General features: G+C 43.8%; 1 protein-coding gene across 1 annotated transcript in view; it reads right to left on the reverse strand.

Annotated features, from left to right (window-relative positions):
* LOC147011045 (uncharacterized) overlaps positions 1-19917 on the reverse strand; it is a 604759-nt gene that overhangs the window by 32739 nt on the left and 552103 nt on the right. The gene's annotated exons all lie outside the window — the stretch shown is intronic.

The raw sequence follows: 19917 nt of genomic DNA on the forward strand, positions 1-19917 counted from the left end.
ACCTGTGGCCACAGGTATTGAAGAAATTCAGAGGCTTTCCCGACAACATGGAGGAGAGGAATGAAATTGTCGGGATGGCACAGTCGGTGGGAGGGGAAGGTTTTGACAACATGGAGCCTGAGGAGTTAGATGCTCTTATCACCTCACATGCTGAGGGGTTCACCGAGGAGGAGTTGGAAGCCATTATCAAGGTTTCCGAGGTGGAGGAGGAAGTGTCAAGTGATGAGGAAGAGCTGTCAAGGTCAAACTTCCCGGTCAAGATCCTGGGTGAGATGCTGCAGGACATGCGGTCAATTACCGAGAGGCTGTTGGATGTCAATCCGGTCATGGAGTGTTACGCAAAGTTCAAAAGTGGGTTGGAGGATGTGATGCTCCCATACATGGAGCTACACCTAAACTTGCGGTAATCTGCCAGGCAGCTCATGATCAGCCATTTTTTTCTGTCCTGGTCCATCCACCTCAGGGGCATCAGCACCCTCGGACCCTCAACATCCTCACCTACTTTCCTTTCAGTGCACGACTCATCAGCACCCTCACCAGCGTGGTCTTCAGACGACTCCACTGAGTTCACCAGATTTTAAATAAAGGAAAGTTTGGTCAAACATTTTTAATAAATTGAAATCACATTCCTTCAATGAACATTGGAAACGTCACTTGGTGTTGTCTTCTTATATTTGTAAGCATTTTTCATGAAACTGTAATCATGTGCATTGACGGTCAAAAAGAAGTTTCTCCTTTGATCCAGGAACCATCGGGAACCTATCCCTCTTTTTCCATTGAAACAATGCCCCGCTATTTGCGGATTCACCATTCACAGCATTTTCCAGGAACGTATCCCCCACGAATATTGGGATCCCACAGTAAATATATATATATATATATATATATATATATATATATATATATATATATATATATATATATATATATATATATATATATATATATATATATATATTTACCCATTTAGATAAACACACACACACACACACACACACACACACACACACACACACACACACACACACACACACACACACACACACACACACACACACACATTTTGTGGAGCATATAAAAGTAACGTTCTGTTTACTGTCTTGCTAACCAATCAAAGATTGTCCATCTTCACCATTTCCTTGTTCCTGTCTGATAATAAAAGCCAAAAATAATTGTATTATTCTTCAATTATTCCCACCTTCTTGTGGGGGGAACGTTTTTAGCCCAAGTCTTTCACGAACTAGTTGGCCAGGGATTCAGTATAGATGCCGGCGATAACTCATTGACTATCCAGAAAAGAGACTGTGGGATTAATGGCAGCAGACGGGACACCCCACTAAACATCCCTCTGAGGGATGGCGCATTTTATGATGCAACACCCTGCCAGTGAGACATCCACCTCACATTATATCGTCGGGTCGGGAAACAAATCAATGAGATAGCTCAAAAAGGGAAGTGCGCTGCCTCAACACCCTCCTGTCAGACTTCACACGTATTAATTCCATAAATACTAATTTCCCCCAACCTCAATATAAACCCAAGCCCCATTAAATTCCTCCTCTCTTCAACCAACCTGAGCTTATTCTACCTCCACAACACAATTTGCCCCGATTCTGTACAAATGCCTGTGCAGTTCAGGAATCCGTGCGTCGCAATGGTGAGCATATTTGAAAAATTCAAATGTGCATTTAAAAATACATCATAGAGAAATATCAAAATCAGTTCTGCCATTGAGCTGAGAAGTTTACACCGATCTGTTCAATTACATCTGCCAGGAGTGCAAACTTCTGATGCCAAATGCTAAAAATGGCTTTACACATTCCATGTCAAAAACTACAGCTCAATAAACAATCAGAAAAGTTTCATCTGTTTGGATTTTGTAATTGTGGTGCTAAATTTTGGTGGAGTGGAAACGTGGAAAGCACGAGTGGGTGGTTTTAATCCAGACCTGCTCCTGCATTTACAGAGGGAATACTTAGCCAAGCAGAACGATGCCCTTCCAGATTTGGAATGTTCTGTGGCTTCAGACAGAAATATATTAATGTGGATGGAACTGAGTTTTTTTTTTTTTAGCTCAACAGACGGCTCAAATAATGTCATGTCACCTGTTGTTCAGCAATAATTCGATCTCTTCCCCAAGAAATGAATACCCCGTGCTGCAGCAACTTCTCCATCAGTGGAAACACGATGAGATGGAGAATGGTCATTTCAAGGGACCATTATATTTGCAATGTTTGGAGCTGAGTGGTCAACTGCAGACTCAAAACGATTTAAACTTAAGTTTTACTAAAACCTCTTGAAATAGTAATTATGAGACAGACAAACTCAGATACCTGCCTGCATCCTGTTCTTGTTTGATGTCTCATACTCTTGTTTTCCAGGCATTACTCAACCATGGTTGGAAACAGTGCTACCCCTTACATCTTATATTGCATTTCCATGTCATTTTGCCATCTAGGTTTGGACTGTCAAAGCAAGGTCACCCACATTTTATCCTGACCCCTTTTTTCAAATCATGTGGATGCCAATGGGATGAAGGCTGGCCAATCAGCTGATGAGCGGACATCTACATTTTGGTCAAACCGTAAGGTACCATTTTTTTGGCTTGTGGTAATCCGAATTATTCTTTGGCACCTTTGAAGCAGAATAGAAGAAAGAGGATGAAAAAGATTAAAACGATGAGATGCGAATTTATCGCTTGGAGACGATACGTATTCAAGGACTTAAGTCACTTATAGATGTAGCATTTCTCTTGGGTCCAGCAGCATATCTCAAATGACGGATGGTGGGCTCGTCGAGTCGATGGTCTGGAATGTCTTTCAAGAGCTAAGGGAATGCTTGCGCCTGTGGACAGCATGCACCTTGGACGTATATCACCTGAGAGGAATTGTCATTGGCCAAAATAATTAATTCCGCCGGATTGCACTCAAGGCTCATTTGGAAAGAACCCTCCGCCCCTATCAAAAACTCCAATTGAATGGAAATGGAGCTTTTCATTCAGCTTGGATAGACGGTCATATGTGGGCTGCGGGGGAACACGGGTCGGGGCAGCACGGCTTTCATCCCGGGTTGATGATGCACAGAATGAAGGAAAAAGTGCAAGACTGTTGGAACGAAATTGTGGATTCAGAATTGGAGTGTGACGCTTCGGTTGAGTGGAAACCCCCTCCTGGTTGGGCTTCCAAAGTCCAAACTGACTGCACACCTCAACTCTATTATTCCTTGCTCACCACCTTCTCTCGGCTGTTCTGTCTCACCTTTCCCTCCCCGGCTTCAAGCAAGCAGTGCAAGGCATCTATTGTCATCCCCAATTTTTTATTACTTCCATTAACCTTTCCTAACCCAACTATCTTGCTCCTTTCAGTGTTTCCTCCCTTTCTCCATTTCCTCTTATTCAGCTCATTAATTCCCTTGATGTTTGTCCCACTGTCAGTTCTACCTTGCTCCTCCATGAGCCTTCTTCCTGTAAGGAAAAAAAAAAGAAAGAAAAAGAGGAACGCACTTACCCGTGACAGGTAAGGTGGTGAAGGGAAGGTATCCAAATGCTTCAATGCCAGGAAACATTAAATTGATGAATGAAAAAAAAAACACAACAAAATCTGATCATCAAAATTGAAAAAAGGGATGGATGGCTGGAAACAAAGAAACTGAAATTATAAAATACCAGGATATGAATGAGCAGAACAAGACTGTAATGAAGGTATGAAATATTATTTAAATGGGAACTAAGAGACTACTTAAGAAAAGGAAGTGCTGCAAAAAAATGTCCTTGTATGAATAGAAAAGAAGATCCCATTCCCTCCAAACCAACCTTTTTCAACACTTTTATACTATTAGAAACACCCCTTTCTGCAGAAGTCTGGAGGGGGGGATGGGGTGGGGGTGGGGGTGGAGGTAGTCGGAGAGATGGGACAAATATATTTATGTTGTGGCTAATAATCTATCCTGTCTGCAGCAGGGGTCAGTAAACTACTTGCACTGTGGCATGTGTTCAGGAGACAGGGGGTGGGGAGGAGGATACACACACACACACACACACACACACACACACACACACACACACACACACACGGATGTGGAATAGTTTGAGACCTGGGAGAGGCTCTTCACCCTTTTCGGGTGGGTGTGCCCTTGACCTGACCATAGGTACCACCAGAACATATGCTTAATTTGATGAAGATCAGACCAGCAATTATTTTTTCTATGATTTTCAGATATACATACACACATACAGTACATACAGATAAGTGCCTCATTTAATACAGTAGGATGTACTGGTATTACTGTATTATCAGGATATATCAGCAACGTGTCAATGATGGGACTGAACAGTTGACTCTCTTTGTTGGCGATGTCATTGATTGACAAATACTAGTCCGTTTTACTTTGATTACTGGAGAATACCGGAGCTGATGAAGTTTTTGTTCATTTTGTTTTCATCATACAGTGATTGTTTGATGCCAAAAATATCACCAGAACTATTGTGAAAATTTTCAAGTGCACCTGAGAACTTCAAAATATCTCTTGTGAAGGACACAGGATGACAATCTTTACTCTCAAGTGTCCATTGAGGGAAAAGTGCAATTGAGAGATTCAAGGAGACAATTTCACAGATGGAAGGAGGAACAAAGGAGTGAGAGTGAAAAGAAAGTGTGGATTTGAGAAGGGGAGAGGAAGAATTGGGGGCCGTTGTTTAGGATATGGGGATTGCCAGAGGGAACTGAAAGAGCATGAGCAGAAGGGCAGGAGAAAAACAAACAAACAAGATAGACCACCAATTTGCTTTCAATGAGAGCAGCGTGCCCTATGTTTATGCTTCTTTGTGAGAGGTGCCATTTATATTGAGAGTTTTTGCATTTTATAGCTTCTCGGAGTGGGAAGTATGAAATGGGGGCCTGAGTCAATTGAGGAGATCAGCGGTGCTCAATTAAGCTCCAAACAAAGGCTTTGTATGATTGAAAAGTCAAGGTTTCTGAGGAAGGACTTGTCTTTGTGGATGATGGGGCCTACTCATTCTGTAAGTGAATTTGAAGGCCTGCTTTGAAATATATAGTTTACCAAAGACAGATTGTGTATTGTGTTGAGCCCCGGAGGTTCGAGTGAGTGAAGTATTTGATATGTTAATCAGGGAAGTAAACCTGGTGTTGGCTTAATGATTAGGGTGGCTCAGTTGGGATTGTATGGTCCTGAGTTTGAGACCCGTCGACTGCTGAATTAACACCAGGTGGGGTTAACTCAGCTGGTCATCCTTCTTAGGTCAGCAAAATGAGCACCAGTGTACTGGAAATAGGGGCACTACATCAGCAGCATAGTTGCGTCCTTATCCAACGATGCAACCAGCCGCCACAAGCCTGCACACAAGAGTGTGTGTGTGATTATCAAGGTAGTAAATATGTGGGTGTACTCGACAATCTTTCTCGAGTGAAAAGGTGAGAATGTGAAAGTTGTGTGTGCTCACGTGCGTGCACGCACACGTGCACACACACACACACACACACACACACACACACACACACACACACACACACACACACACACACACACACACACACACACACACACACACACACACACACACACCACCCCCAGAGCCATGCTGCATTGCACATACATGGATTGGTGCAGTGCTAAAGGCCCAGTCACACCTTGACGTTTTAGCCAGCTTATGCCGATTTTTGAAAAAAATTGTCTAAAACGCTGGCACACGTCGAATACGTTATGGGTAAGTTTTGGAAACATTGAGAGCACGCTGAAAAACACTGCCATACGTCGTAGTATGCTGGCTTTCATCATTGTACTTTGCGGATGTCCTCAAATTTTAGCATGCTTGAAATTTGTTAGACGTATGCCAGCGTATGACACACAAGTTCCGCTACGCTGGCCATAAGTTGTCAGCACGTTATGCGATCATTGACACACGTCGACACACGTTACTTCTAAGTTAATCATAAGTCGAAACACGTCGGAATGTAACGTTTAGTGTACCCGAAACTTATTTCTAACCAATGAGTAGCATGTTGTGGGCACGTTACGCGATCATTGACACATGTCCACACACGTTACTTGTAAGTTACTCATAAGTCGAAACACGTCGGAATGTAACGTTTAGTGTACCCGAAACTTATTTCTAACCTATGAGTAGCATGTTGTGGGCACGTTACGCGATCGTTGACACACGTCCACACACGTTACTTGTAAGTTACTCATAAGTCGAAACACGTCGGAATGTAACGTTTAGTGTACCCGAAACTTATTTCTAACCTATGAGTAGCATGTTGTAGGCACGTTACGCGATCGTTGACACACGTCCACACACGTTACTTGGAAGTTACTCATAAGTCGAAACACGTCGGAATGTAACGTTTAGTGTACCCGAAACTTATTTCTAACCTATGAGTAGCATGTTGTGGGCACGTTACGCGATCGTTGACACACGTCCACACACGTTACTTGTAAGTTACTCATAAGTCGAAACACGTCGGAATGTAACGTTTAGTGTACCCGAAACTTATTTCTAACCTATGAGTAGCATGTTGTAGGCACGTTACGCGATCGTTGACACACGTCCACACACGTTACTTGGAAGTTACTCATAAGTCGAAACACGTCGGAATGTAACGTTTAGTGTACCCGAAACTTATTTCTAACCTATGAGTAGCATGTTGTGGGCACGTTACGCGATCGTTGACACACGTCCACACACGTTACTTGTAAGTTACTCATAAGTCGAAACACGTCGGAATGTAACATTTAGTGTACCCGAAACGTATTTCTAACCTATGAGTAGCATGTTGTAGGCACGTTACGCGATCGTTGACACACGTCGACACACGTTACTTGTAAGTTACTCATAAGTCGAAATACGTCAATGTAATGGTTAGCGTCAGTGTTCCAGACTGCCTGTTTTTTTTTTTTTCTTCGGTATGACGATGATGTTAACACTTCGATTTCTAGTGCAGTTATGATTTATGATTTAAATCGTTGAGCGGCAGCCTATTAATTATATTATATTATAACCACACTAGAAATCGAAGTGTTAACATCTCCGTCATACCGAAGGAAAAAAAAAAAAAACAGGGAGTCTGGAACACTGATGCTAACCATTACCTAGATGTGTTTTGACTTATGAGTAACTTACAAGTAACCTTTGTCGACGTGTGCCAACGATCGCATATCGTGCGTACAACTTATTCCCATCGCATGCGGAACGTGTGAGGCATGCGGAAAGTACGTCGTAAAATTTTTAACAAGTTTAAAATTTCAAGACGTACTCCACTTACTACGACGTATGATAGTGTACTTTTGCGTTCTATTCACGTATACCAAACTTACCCATACCGTGTTCGACGTGCGCCTGCGTTTTAGACGCATTTTTCAGAGGTCGGCATACGCTGGCAAGATCGCCAAGGTGTGACTGCGATGTTGACGCTTCCATTTCTCCGGCGGTTATGATTTGAATCATTGTGCAGCAGCCTTTTAATAGGCTACGCCACGTGATCGTCGGTGATACGTGCAGTGCGCTATGCATAAGTTGGACTATCGTTCGGCATAGGTTGTGAACGCCGACAACAGGCTTAGCATTCGTTGGTACAAGTTATCTATAACACAACGAAACGTTCTGTGTCCGTTACTGACATGTTATGCATATGAACAACTCGTTATGAATACGTCCGAATCTTTAAAAAAAAAACATCAAAAGTTCAGCGTACGCCAACGTTTTACGTACATTTCTGGCTAAAACGTCAAGGTGTGACTGGGCCTTAAGCAGCAGTTTGGAGGACAACAAACGAAGGCAAATTAAGTGACAGTAAATCAGCTGGGGGCTTCACTGAGAGTGAGTCAGCATCGGATGTAACCTCAGGGTTTCAGCAAAAATGTTCTCCAGAGAAATAATTGCAGTGTGTGTGTGTGTGTGTGTGTGTGTGTGTGTGTGTGTGTGTGTGTGTGTGTGTGTGTGTGTGTGTGTGTGTGTGTGTAACCAAGCTCTATCATTCTGATAAAACGAGTGCATTGAGCATGGCAGAAAGCCACCTCTAATTGCCCTTTGGAAAACACTCACTCGAAGCACACTCCTCAAAATAGAAATACGCTGAGCTCATCCATTTGCCAGACTGTTTCAGAACATCGTTGTTTAGGCTTGAGGAATAACCGGTGAATTTAAACACCAAAAACAACAAATCACCCCCAACAAACTATTATTTAAAACATTAAAAAGAAAATGCATTAAACGCAATTTATGGAGGAATGCTTTTGGAATGAAAGCGTAATTGGAGAATGAAATGGAAAATAAACAGAACATTAGAAATAATGGTGAAAATGTTGGTGAGGGAAATGAAAAAAAAGGAAAAAAAAAACGACGAAAATGGTGAGGGAAGTAAACAATAGGAATGAGACGTAAAACCAAACAAAACATGACATGATGCGGCACAGCAGGCGAATAAAGACGTGACGTCACGATGATGTGCAGTGAACGGCAAAGATGGAAACTTCATCATTGATGGTAAAAGGTTGACTTTTTCTTCCCCCATCATTTCTTACGCTTCGGACGGACTCGCTCAACACACGTCCTCCAGTGAGTGGCAGGAAAGCCATTCCATATGAACGGCTTTGCAAGCCGCTTGTCGAGCAGAGCAAGCGATGAAGGGTTGGATGTGTTCCGTGAGAAAGCTGCTTGCCAAGCTGCTAGGGCAATAGGAGCAATCAGGTTGTCAAGCGGAGCAAGCGATCAGGGGATCAAGGACTGTGGTATGTTCCGTTTTGGAAGCCGAGCTGATGGAACATCCTCACCCACTTGTGTTAAGCAAAATGACTGTTGAAGTTGGATTCAAAATGATTGGTGCCAATTTATTCAATGCTGCTGTCACTGAGGACGATATGGAAATGTGCATTTTCTTTCATCAAAGCTGGTATTCCTTTTTTGCACATACAGCAAGGCTCATAAAAGCTGTATGATGGAGGGTGTATGCCTGGTGTTGGATTAATGGTTAGGGTGGTAGGCTTGGGATCTTAGGATCCTGAGTTCAAATCCATCTCGGCTGTTGAATTAATACCAGGTGGGGTTGACTCTGCCTGTCATCCTTCCGAGGTCGGCAAAATGAGTGCCAGCTTGCTGATATCCTGTGTCGGAATGGCGATGGACAAGGATTGTGTCCAGGATTGTGTCCAATAGAGAAGGAGACTGCTTAAGCAGCACCGACGCTCTCTGCAGAGTATGGTCCTAATGGATGGATGGATGGATCGAGGGTTGATAGCCAAAGGAGGACAGACAGGAATAGGTACAGACAAATAAATAATATCTGCAAACTTGTAGGGTGATTTTTCAGCTCGATAATGGATGAAGGGTTATCAAGAAAAGCAAATGCTCTGTTTACGTGTTGGATAGAACATGATGCTGGAGATAAGCCAGCATTTTGCAGGGCAAAAGAGAAGGCAGGAACTCCAAGATGGTAAGAAAGGAAAATAAAATAAAATAAAATAAATAGAGTTGGATAGTTCAATTCATTGGGAATAAAGGGGAATGATGGAAAACGTTACTGGGGAATGTGTGTAACCTGATGGGGATAAAAAAGGGTGATAGACAAAACAACAGATTACCAACATCTCAACAGGTGAACACATGTCATTACCTTTGCCATTGAAGGTGGAAGGAGATTATGTTTTCACTCCTGTCTGTTTGTCTGTTTGTTTGCTTGCAGGATATCTCAAAAAGTTGTGGACGGATTCGAATCAAGCTTGGTGGACACGTTTGGTGTGTGTCAAGGAAGATTTGCTTCCATTTTGGTGAAGATCCAGATCCGGATACGAGGATTTAAATTCTTTTTTTAAAGCGATTCTTCATTGAGAGATCGGGCTAAAAACGACATATCACGTCAGGTATGGGAGCATGTGCCAGAACAGCGCGTCGCTGCATCCACTTTCCGCCGGTACTCCAGGGGCCTCCGTCTGACCATCCCCAGGCAGATACCAGGCCCATCCCCATCTCCTTGAGATGATGGTCAACCTGCTGCAACCACGAGGCACATGGTCGGCCCACTGGCCTCCTCCACTCATGAGACTCCCTCGCTGAGAGAATCTGGTGAGCAGGATCAGCGTCAGGAAAACGAGCCAAATGTCCATACAGCCACAAGTGACGCTCACGTAATATGCAGGTAACAAATCTCATCTGAGTCTCTCTCAGCAACCGCTCGTTGGACACAAAACCCGACCAGCGATAGCCAAGGATTCTCCGAAGAGACCTGGTACCAAAGGGATTAAGTCTCCGTCTCAGATCCTTGGTCAGAGTCCAAGTCTCGCATCCATAGAGCAAGACTGGAAGTACCAAGGACCTGAAGACTCGGACTTTCGTCCTCCCGCACAGGTCCCGGCAGCGCCCCACCCCACGATCCAGTGAATCGATGAATCCCCAGGCCCGACCCAGACGTCTATTGACCTCTGACTCACAGCCAGCAGAGACATGAATATCACTGCCAAGGTAAGTGAATCTCTCCATGACCTCAACATCCTCACCACAAACAGACACAGACAGGACAGCAGCATCCACGATGTCACCGAAAGCCTGGATCTTCGTTTTGACCCAAGAAACCCGTAATCCCAGTGGCTCCCACTCCTCATTCAGCACCTCGAGGGCCCCCAAAAGGATATCTAAAGTCTTCGCAAAGATGAGTGCATCATCTGCAAAATCAAGCTCCGAGATCTTGACATTCCCAAACGATGCACCGCAGCTTGATCTCTCCGACATCCTCCCTAAAATCCAGTCCATACAAGTGCTGAAAAGTGTGGGGGCCAGTACACACACCTGACGAACTCCAGTAACAACTGGAAATAAGTCAGACATGGTACCACCACACTTCACAGCACTCTCAGTACCAGAGTAGATTTCAGACATCAGATCGATCAGTTTTGGTAGCACCCCACGAAGGTCAAGAATCCTCCAGAGGACATCCCGATTCACTGAATCGAACGCTTTACAGAGATCAACATAGGCTGCAAGCAGCCCCTGCCGAAACTCTCGTCTGCGTTCGGTGAAGACACGAAGAGCAAGGATACGGTCAATCGTTGACCTCTTTGGTGTAAAGCCTGACTGCTCTGGACGCTGGTGCTCAAGCAGATGGTGGCGAACCCTATCAAGAATTATCCGAGGAAAGACCTTGCCTGGCACTGAGAGCAGCGTCACCCCTCGGTAGTTGTTGCAGTCTTGGCGATCACCCTTTCCTTTCCAGAGAGGAACAACAAGGCCCCTTTTCCAGTCAGTTGGGATGATGCCTGTGTTCCAGGCAGAGCACAAAACTACATGCAACGACACGAGTGCAGCATTTCCACCAGCCTTGAGAATTTCAGCATGGATGCCACAGATCCCTGGAGCTTTACCCCGTTTCAACTGGTTCACCGCAGCCCGTGTTTCCCCAAGCGAAGGTGGACCACAGTTGATTCGAGGGTCAGCAACAGGGATTGTAACACCCTTGACGTCCAACTCGACAGCTGGGGAATCAGCCTGGTACAACCGCTCAAAGTAACCGGCCCAGAAGGCCTTCACTTCAGACTCCTCTGTCAAGAGCCTACCCTCTGCTCTAACTGCAGTGCTCTGAGGGATGGGCTTGGATGAATGCAATGCGCGAATTCCCCTGTAAGTGGAACGAGAATCACCTGTCCACAGGTGATGCTCTACCCCCTCACAGATTCCTCGCACATAGGCCTCCTTGTCCACCCTCATTGCACGTACAGTTTTACGCCTCAGCTCCCTGAACAGCTCAGCTCTGCCATTCAGCCTGGCTCTGCGACTCTGGTCAATGGTATCCATTGTCCCTTGAGAGACAAAATTCTTCTTTGCCCTGCAGTGAGTTCCAAGACATCCACCGGCAACATCAAGGACGGTGGTCTTGAAGGCACTCCACAACTCTTCAGGACCCCCCAAAGCACCCAGACCCCCCAAGTGTCCACTCAGCCTGTTCGCAAACTCCTCAGCTACTCTCTCATCCCTGAGCATGTCGACATCAAGTCGAGGCTGGGATGGTACCATTCTCCAGGATTTAAGGTGCAGCTTTAGAGTTGCAAAAACAAGCCTGTGGTCAGTATTGAGGAACTGAGCACTCCAGTAGACCCTGCAGTTCTGGATCATCCTCCAGCGACCATCAATGAGGACCTGGTCAATCTCCTTTGCCACACCGCCAGCGTTGGAATACCAAGTACAGCGATGAGCTTGTGGGCGCTGAAACCATGAACCAGCCACCCTAAGTCCATGACTTCTTGCAAAGTTAAGGAACTTAGTGCTATTCTGGTTCATAGTTCCTGACCCATGGGGACGAACACACGTCTCATAACCATCCCTATCAGTTCCAGTCGATGCATTGAAATCCCCCAAGACTAGAAGTGTATCTCGTCTGGGGCACTGATCAACCATAGACTCGAGCGTGGCGTAGAATGCATCCTTCACGGTGAGATCACTCACCTCAGTCGGAGCATAAACAGAGACCAGGGAAATGACACCTAAGGAGTGACGAATCCTTAATCTCATAATATGCTCGTTGACCGGTGTTACCTCAATTATCATTGGGGTCAGCATATTGGACACAGCTACAGCAACTCCTTGGGTATGGTAACCATCAAAGCGACCAGACCAATAGTAGGTGTAACCACCCACCATGATCTCGCCGCAATCCGGTCTCCGAACCTCAGAGAGAGCTGCAATCCCGATGTCCAAATGCTTGAGCTCAGATGATAACAGAAAGGTGATCATCCTCTCTTAGGGATAGGACATTCCAGGCAACCACCCGAAGGGACCGCCTCAGGTTAACCCAAGGAGACCGCCATCTGGTGGACGACACCTCAGCACCACTCCGACACACTCTCCTGCAATCTGACCCAGGGATGTTACCCCGTGGTTTCCCTCCTATCAAAGATTTGGGGTCCCGAAGGCTTTGCCCCAATCCTGTCATCCAGTGAGCTGCCCTGCGAAGGGAAGCTGCACAGGAGGTACTCCCACGGAGTGGGTTTTCAGATTTTTTTGCGTTTTTGTGTTTTGCGGAATGAAGGGTTTTACGGTGGCCCGAGTGCAAATCCTGCCACCAACCTCCTCATAAAAAGTAACCCAACTGCAGGAGGACGTCCGCAGACACAGCTGGGCACTAGATATGGATGGTCGTTGGTTATCAGGAGCTCCTCCGCCCTTTGACAGGTTTTGTTTTTAATCCTGCTGGGTGTCCATATCCAAACACCCTATTCACCAGAAAACCTGGGGGGGGGGGGGGAGACGGTTTCATCGCCGATAACCCGACCATGAAACAGGTTAGTACAGGTTTACATGGTACCTGTAGCAGGTCACAGATCTAACCTGACATGACATATATGACATATGGAATGGAAAAACGACATATGGAATGATATTTCAAACATTTATTGGGCCTGATATGTTCTATTGGATCAGGTATTGTGTGGCAGAGGTATGCACTCTATTGTGTCCTTCTCGTTTAGTTATATTCTCTACCAAATCTCGGATCAACGAAGAGTGAGCTGATATCAGACAAGCATGGGACAGAGAGAGGAAAGTATGAGAGACAGGGGGAGAGAGGGAGGCAAGGGGAAGAGGAGAAAAAAAAGAGAGAGAGAGAGAGAGAGAGAGAGAGAGAGAGAGAGAGAGAGAGAGAGAGAGAGAGAGAGAGAGAGAGAGAGAGAGAGAGTGAGGGAGAGACAGACACAGAGAGAGAGAGACAGACACACAGAGAGAGAGACAGACACAGAGAGAGAGAGACAGACACAGAGAGAGAGACAGACACAGAGACAGAGACAGAGACAGAGACAGAGACAGAGACAGAGACAGAGACAGAGACAGAGACAGAGACAGAGACAGAGAAAGAGAAAGAGAGAGACAGAGAAAGAGAGAAACAGAGAAAGAGAGAGACAGAGAAAGAGAAAGAGAGAGACAGAGAAAGAGAGAAAGAGAGAAAGAGAGAAAGAGAGAAAGAGAGAAAGAGAGAAAGAGAGAAAGAGAGAAAGAGAGAAAGAGAGAAAGAGAGAAAGAGAGAAAGAGAGAAAGAGAGAAAGAGAGAAAGAGAGAGAGAGAGAGAGAGAGAGAGAGAGAGAGAGAGAGAGAGAGAGAGAGAGAGAGAGAGAGAGAGAGAGAGAGAGAGAGAGAGAGAGAGAGAGAGAGAGAGAGAGAGAGAGAGAGAGAGAGAGAGAGAGAGAGAGAGAGAGAGAGAGAGAGAGAGAGAGAGAGAGAGAGAGAGAGAGAGAGAGAGAGAGAGAGAGAGAGAGAGAGAGAGAGTAAATATAGTAACCCACATGTAAGAGAGTTGGGTTATAGGTAAAGGTGATAAAAAACATTATGGGTATGGGGGTGGTATGACATGATAGTGGTGAACCGCAAGCTCAAATCTTTTGTTTCTCTGGGACAAGTCTTCAACAATGAATCTTGCTGCAATTCCTTGATGAATGATGGGAAATTAATTCTTACTTGTGAAAAACCTTAATTGACTTGCTGTTACTCTCGGGCATTTACACTCTCAGCCATTATCTTTGAAGTCGTGCAAGTTCGTGAAACTCGCGGCAGTTAATAACCACCATCTCGAGAACGAATGACATCATCTATGGTGCAAGTCAGAGATGATGCAATGCAGAAACGCACACCAATTAAGAAGGAATTAATTTTCACAAAAATCTGCTGCTTAGATCCAAGTTTCTGGGTGATTACACCCAACTCTGAAAGAGTGATGGTATTATCTTGTTCTGTCTCACACAGGGTTGGTAGCTTTGAAATGCCGCACGAGTCGTCCAATCACCGGACGAAGTTCTTACTCAATGACAATTTTTTCATCGTGACTTAACATTGTCCATCCATGCGAAGTGATCAATGCGTTACTCTTGCAGAGCTTCCTTTTTTATAACTCTACTAATTTTCATGCGAGTACTGTACTTATGTATATCACAAGCTGCGAAGGTATTCCCCTGTTTAAAGGATCAACCCCTTTCAGAAAAAACATGCTGCATTAATGCCCAAGGCAGTTTTCTGGACCTCATCTTTTTCCTAATCTTCATCAATGATCTTACTGACTATCTGGAAAATCCTCTTTACCTCTTTGCTGATGACTCCACTCTCTGCCATGACATCCCACATCCTTCTGACAGATAGGCAGCAGCCTCTTCCCTTTCCTCAGACCTTGACAACATTACAAACTGGTCAAACACTTGTAATATGTCTTTCAATCCTGAGAACTCTCTCTCGATCTCTCCATCTCTCGATCTCTCTCTATCTCTCCCTCCATCCCCTCCCTCCATTCCCCTCCCTCCTTTCAACCCCTCACTCCCCTCCCGAAGGGACCATACTGCAAACCCTTTCATCTGTTATCTCAACAACCCTTTCAAAGAGGTCACTCAAACCAGTCACTCAAACTCTTAGGTCTTACTCTCAGCTATGATCTCTCTTGGGCAAGTCACATTTTAAAGTTTTCCTCCAAAACCAGATGCTGACTGGGCATCCTCCATCATGCAAAGTCCTTCCTTGGCATATCTGAGCTCATATCCACATACAAGGAGTAATGCTCTCCCCTCTGGAGATATCTCCCGTGCCTTACATCTTGTTCAACGTGACACCATGAAAACAAAGACTTCCAAGATCATTGGAATCCCTCACGATGAAGCTGAGTCAATGGGGTGATCACTTGACCATTGCCGACAGGTCGGTGGTCTCTGTCTTCTTCCACCTCATTTCTGGTCTTGCACCTTCTGCCCTCTCTGTGCTTTGTCCCCACCCGGTATCTGCAGGATGCATGCAGTCCAGCAACAACCCCTTCCGATTGCAACTACCAAAATCCAGAACCAATGCTCACCTCCACTCATCCGTTCCTCCTTTCTCCCGCCTGTGGAACAAACACTGACACTCTCTTCAATCTAATTCTTCCCTGACGGTCTTCAAGACAGCTGATCACCACTATCTCAAGTTGCCCCCATCCAAAACCATGATCTATTCGACACCTATTAAACCAGTTGGCGTTTCTCTTTTGCCTTTGTTATGTTGAATCCTGATCAGTTCTGTGTCTTAGCTCTTCCACGAGTCTAGACGATGTGTACATATATATATATATATATATATATATATATATATATATATATATATATATATATATATATATATATATATATACATATACATATGAAATCCTGAAGTTTGTATTGACTGGAACTTTCAGTAAGTTCTGTTTTCATCTCATTCACACAAGGGCCTCGGCTGACGTTCCACAGCATGGTCAAGGATAGTGGTGGACGCCTACTACTATTTAAATCGATTTGTGAAACAGAGTTGCCCGAGATCACGTACCATTCGAGTCATTGCCTCCAACCTTTGTCGGAGAAATCCTTGTAATCTCTCTGTGTTGGCCGTCGGCCATTACTTCTTCTTTTTCCTCTTCCATTGCACAGAACCTGGTGGCCAATCCAGATTGTGCAGACAAGTACAATGCAGATATGTTCAAGATTTTAAGCCGAGGTCGAACTACAATGCATTTATGTATTGTAAGAAGCAACCTTCATCCATTCCATGGACCCGACATTGTGTCGACAAAAGGAATTTGTATGTTCTCTTAATCTATTTCAACAAAGAAAGATAACAGGGATTTCTCGAACAAGGGTTGGAGGTAATGACTCGAATGGTACGTGATCTTGGACAACACTTTCACAAATCTATTTAACTAGTAGTAGGCATCCACCACTATCCTTGACCATGCTGGGGAACGTCAGCCGAGTCCCTTGTGTGAATGAGATGAAAACAGAATTTACTGAAAGCTCCAGTCTATATATATATATATATATATATATATATATATATATATATATATATATATATATATATATATATATATATATATATATATATATATATATATATATATATATATATATATGAAAAATACGCCATGACCTTCTGCCCTGTCTAAATGTGCTCTTCGATGTTTTGTTTTCTTCCGTAAATGACCCGTGCATTTAGACTATCTGATTCACACCAAAGACATGCAAAATATTGTGACCAAGGTTGTGCACTTAAAATAACCTACCCTCCTATATTGAGTATGGTAAAAGTACTTTTACCATATTAAAAATTGATGGCTATTTATTCAACAACAAGCTTAGGCATCCATGCGATTTTCAACTTCAAGCGAATGACTCACTCAAGTAATAGCTTACGATACTTAAATCTCAAAATTCAAATCCCAAGTTGAATGCCGAGAAGGAAATCATTCTACAGATGTCCAACTCAAGTCCTAAACGGCTTTGCAATGTCCACAACATGCCACAAAAGGAGTACCACATCATAATTAAATCATGAAAGTGCAGCCTTGAAGGTCCTCCCAATTCCTCAGAATTCAAGGATGAGCTTTGCTTTGAATATTATGAATTCACCATCGAACTACAGAGTTCATAGAACACAATACCCCATGCAGTGTTGAGGTATATATTTCAATTTTAATAAAACAAGTAAAAAAGACATAAAAGGTCATCGCTCCCATTGTTTTAGTCATTTTGTTGTCTGAAGTTCAAGGGTTAGTCCATATTAATGTCCAACTAAAAAGGCCACATGTCTATCAGTCACCCATCTTTGATCAGATCACAAAATAGAGTGAGGGGCACGTGTATGTCATCGTTTACTGTGCTTTTTCCAAGTTTGAACAAAATTGGACTGTGCATGTTTGAGGAATGGTTGGCGACACATTTAAGTAACTAAATGGCTTCCAGTCAGCCATCTTGAACCTGCTCTCAAAAATAAATGACGTGTATATATAAGCCAACATTCGTTATCTGTGTGCCAAGTTTAAACGAGATCGGTGAATGCATGTCTGAGAAATGGTTGAGGACGTGTCCGATACCAAGGTTTTTTAACAACCAAAATGGTCACCAGTCTACCAGTCGGCCATCTTGGATCAGATCACAAAGTAAAATGAGTTGCACATTATTCCATCATGTACTGTGCTTGTGCCAAGTTTGAACAAATTCGGACGATGCATGTCTGAGAAATGGTGGTTGGGGAGACATTTAAGGAACAAAATGGCTGCCAGTTGTCCATCTTGAAACTGATCTCGAATAAACATGATGTGCATATGCAAGCCGACATTCGTTATCTGTGTGTCAAGTTTGAACAACATTGGAATATGCTTGTTTGAGAAATGGTTGAGGACATGTTCGACACTGGGGATTTTTTGCAACTTCAATGGCCGCCAGTCAGCCATCTTGGATCTATTGTCGAAAAAAAATGACGTGTATATGTATACCATAATATTTTGTCTTTGTGCCAAACAAGAACAAAATCAGTCTTCACCTATTTGAGATATGGTTGCGGACACACGCACGCACACACACAGACACGAAAAATGACACCAAATTCATAAGCCACATTTTCAGACTCATTCCAACGGTGGCTAACAATGATTTTAAAGATCGGTAAAACAATCCGGAAGTTTAGCACGACTGAAGAAGAATTACACATGACCATTATACACTGTAACAAGATGACGTAGAGTCGCATTTTAGGAGATGGAGGCATTTTCATCACACATAAAACGCAGCGTCAATCAGCATCATACAAAGCCTTAACAGTGGCCTCTTCTTCACCCCGATTCTGTACCCTCTCACAACCTCTGCCCTCTCATGTTATATGTCGAGATATATATATATATATATATATATATATATATATATATATATATATATATATATATATATATATATATATATATATATGTCATGATTCTTGGAAGTATTATGAAGGCGATATGTGTTCTACAGTGTTCAAGTGTATAATTCAAATTAAACAAGTAAAAAAGACATAAAATGTCATCGCCCCCGTTGTTTTAGTAATTTTGCTGTGTGGAGTTAAATGGCAAGCCCATATTTATGTGGAACTAAAATGGCCACCAGTATACCAGTTGGCCATCTTTATACAGATCGCAAAATAAAGTGAGATGCACATGTACGCCTTCATGTGCTGTGCTCATGTCAAGTTTGAACAAAATCAGACACTGCATGTCTGAGAAATAGATAGACACACATTTAAGTAACAAAATGGCCACCAGTGAGCCATCTTGGCTCTGATCTCAAAAATAAAAATAGTTCCGCAAAGCGGGCGTAACCCCTCAGCCCATGCATTGTAAAAGGAAGCAGCGATATCACGATGATGCAGTCAGTTAGAGCACGTTGGACGTCATATCGAAAATCAATCAGACTTCAAGATGGCTACCGTGGCGGCGAGTGAAAATCGCAGCATGCCCATTTTCGAAAGAAACCTTCCTCTACTCAACCCCAACACACCCTGCAAAAATGCATTTAATCGGAAAAGGCGTTCTCCTCAAAATTGACGGAAACCAAAAGTTGACAGACGGACGGACGCCCGGACAATGCCTGTGACGACAATACCCCTTAGCCAATTCGGGCTGAGGGGTAAAAAGGGGCTTATGTAAGCCAACATTCCTTATCTGTGTGCCAAGTTTGAATAACATCGGTAAATGTAAGTCTGGGAAATGGTTGAGGAAGTGTTCAACATCGGGTTTGTTTACAACTGAAATGGTCACCAGTCAGCCATCTTGGATCGCATCTTGAAGAAAAATGACGGGCATATGTTAACTTTCATTCATTATCTGTGTGCGAGGTTTGAACAAGATTGGTAAATGTTGCATATCCGAGAAATGGATGAGGATGCATGCGCGCACGCACGCACGCACGCACGCGCGCGCGCACACACACACAAACACACACACACAAACACACACACACGGACATGAAAATTGAGACCATATCCATGAGCCCCCGCACACACGCACGCACGCGCGCACACACAGGAAATGAAAATTGAGACCATATCCATGAGCCCCCGTTTCAGATTAAGTTCAATGGGGCTATGAAAGGTTTAAAGACAAATTAATGAATTAATTATGACTCTTT

The sequence above is a fragment of the Eptatretus burgeri genome, chromosome 16, assembly GCF_056783735.1.
Source record: "Eptatretus burgeri isolate ZD-2024b chromosome 16, Ebu_testis_v1, whole genome shotgun sequence".
In the NCBI taxonomy this organism is placed as follows: Eukaryota; Metazoa; Chordata; class Myxini; order Myxiniformes; family Myxinidae; genus Eptatretus; species Eptatretus burgeri.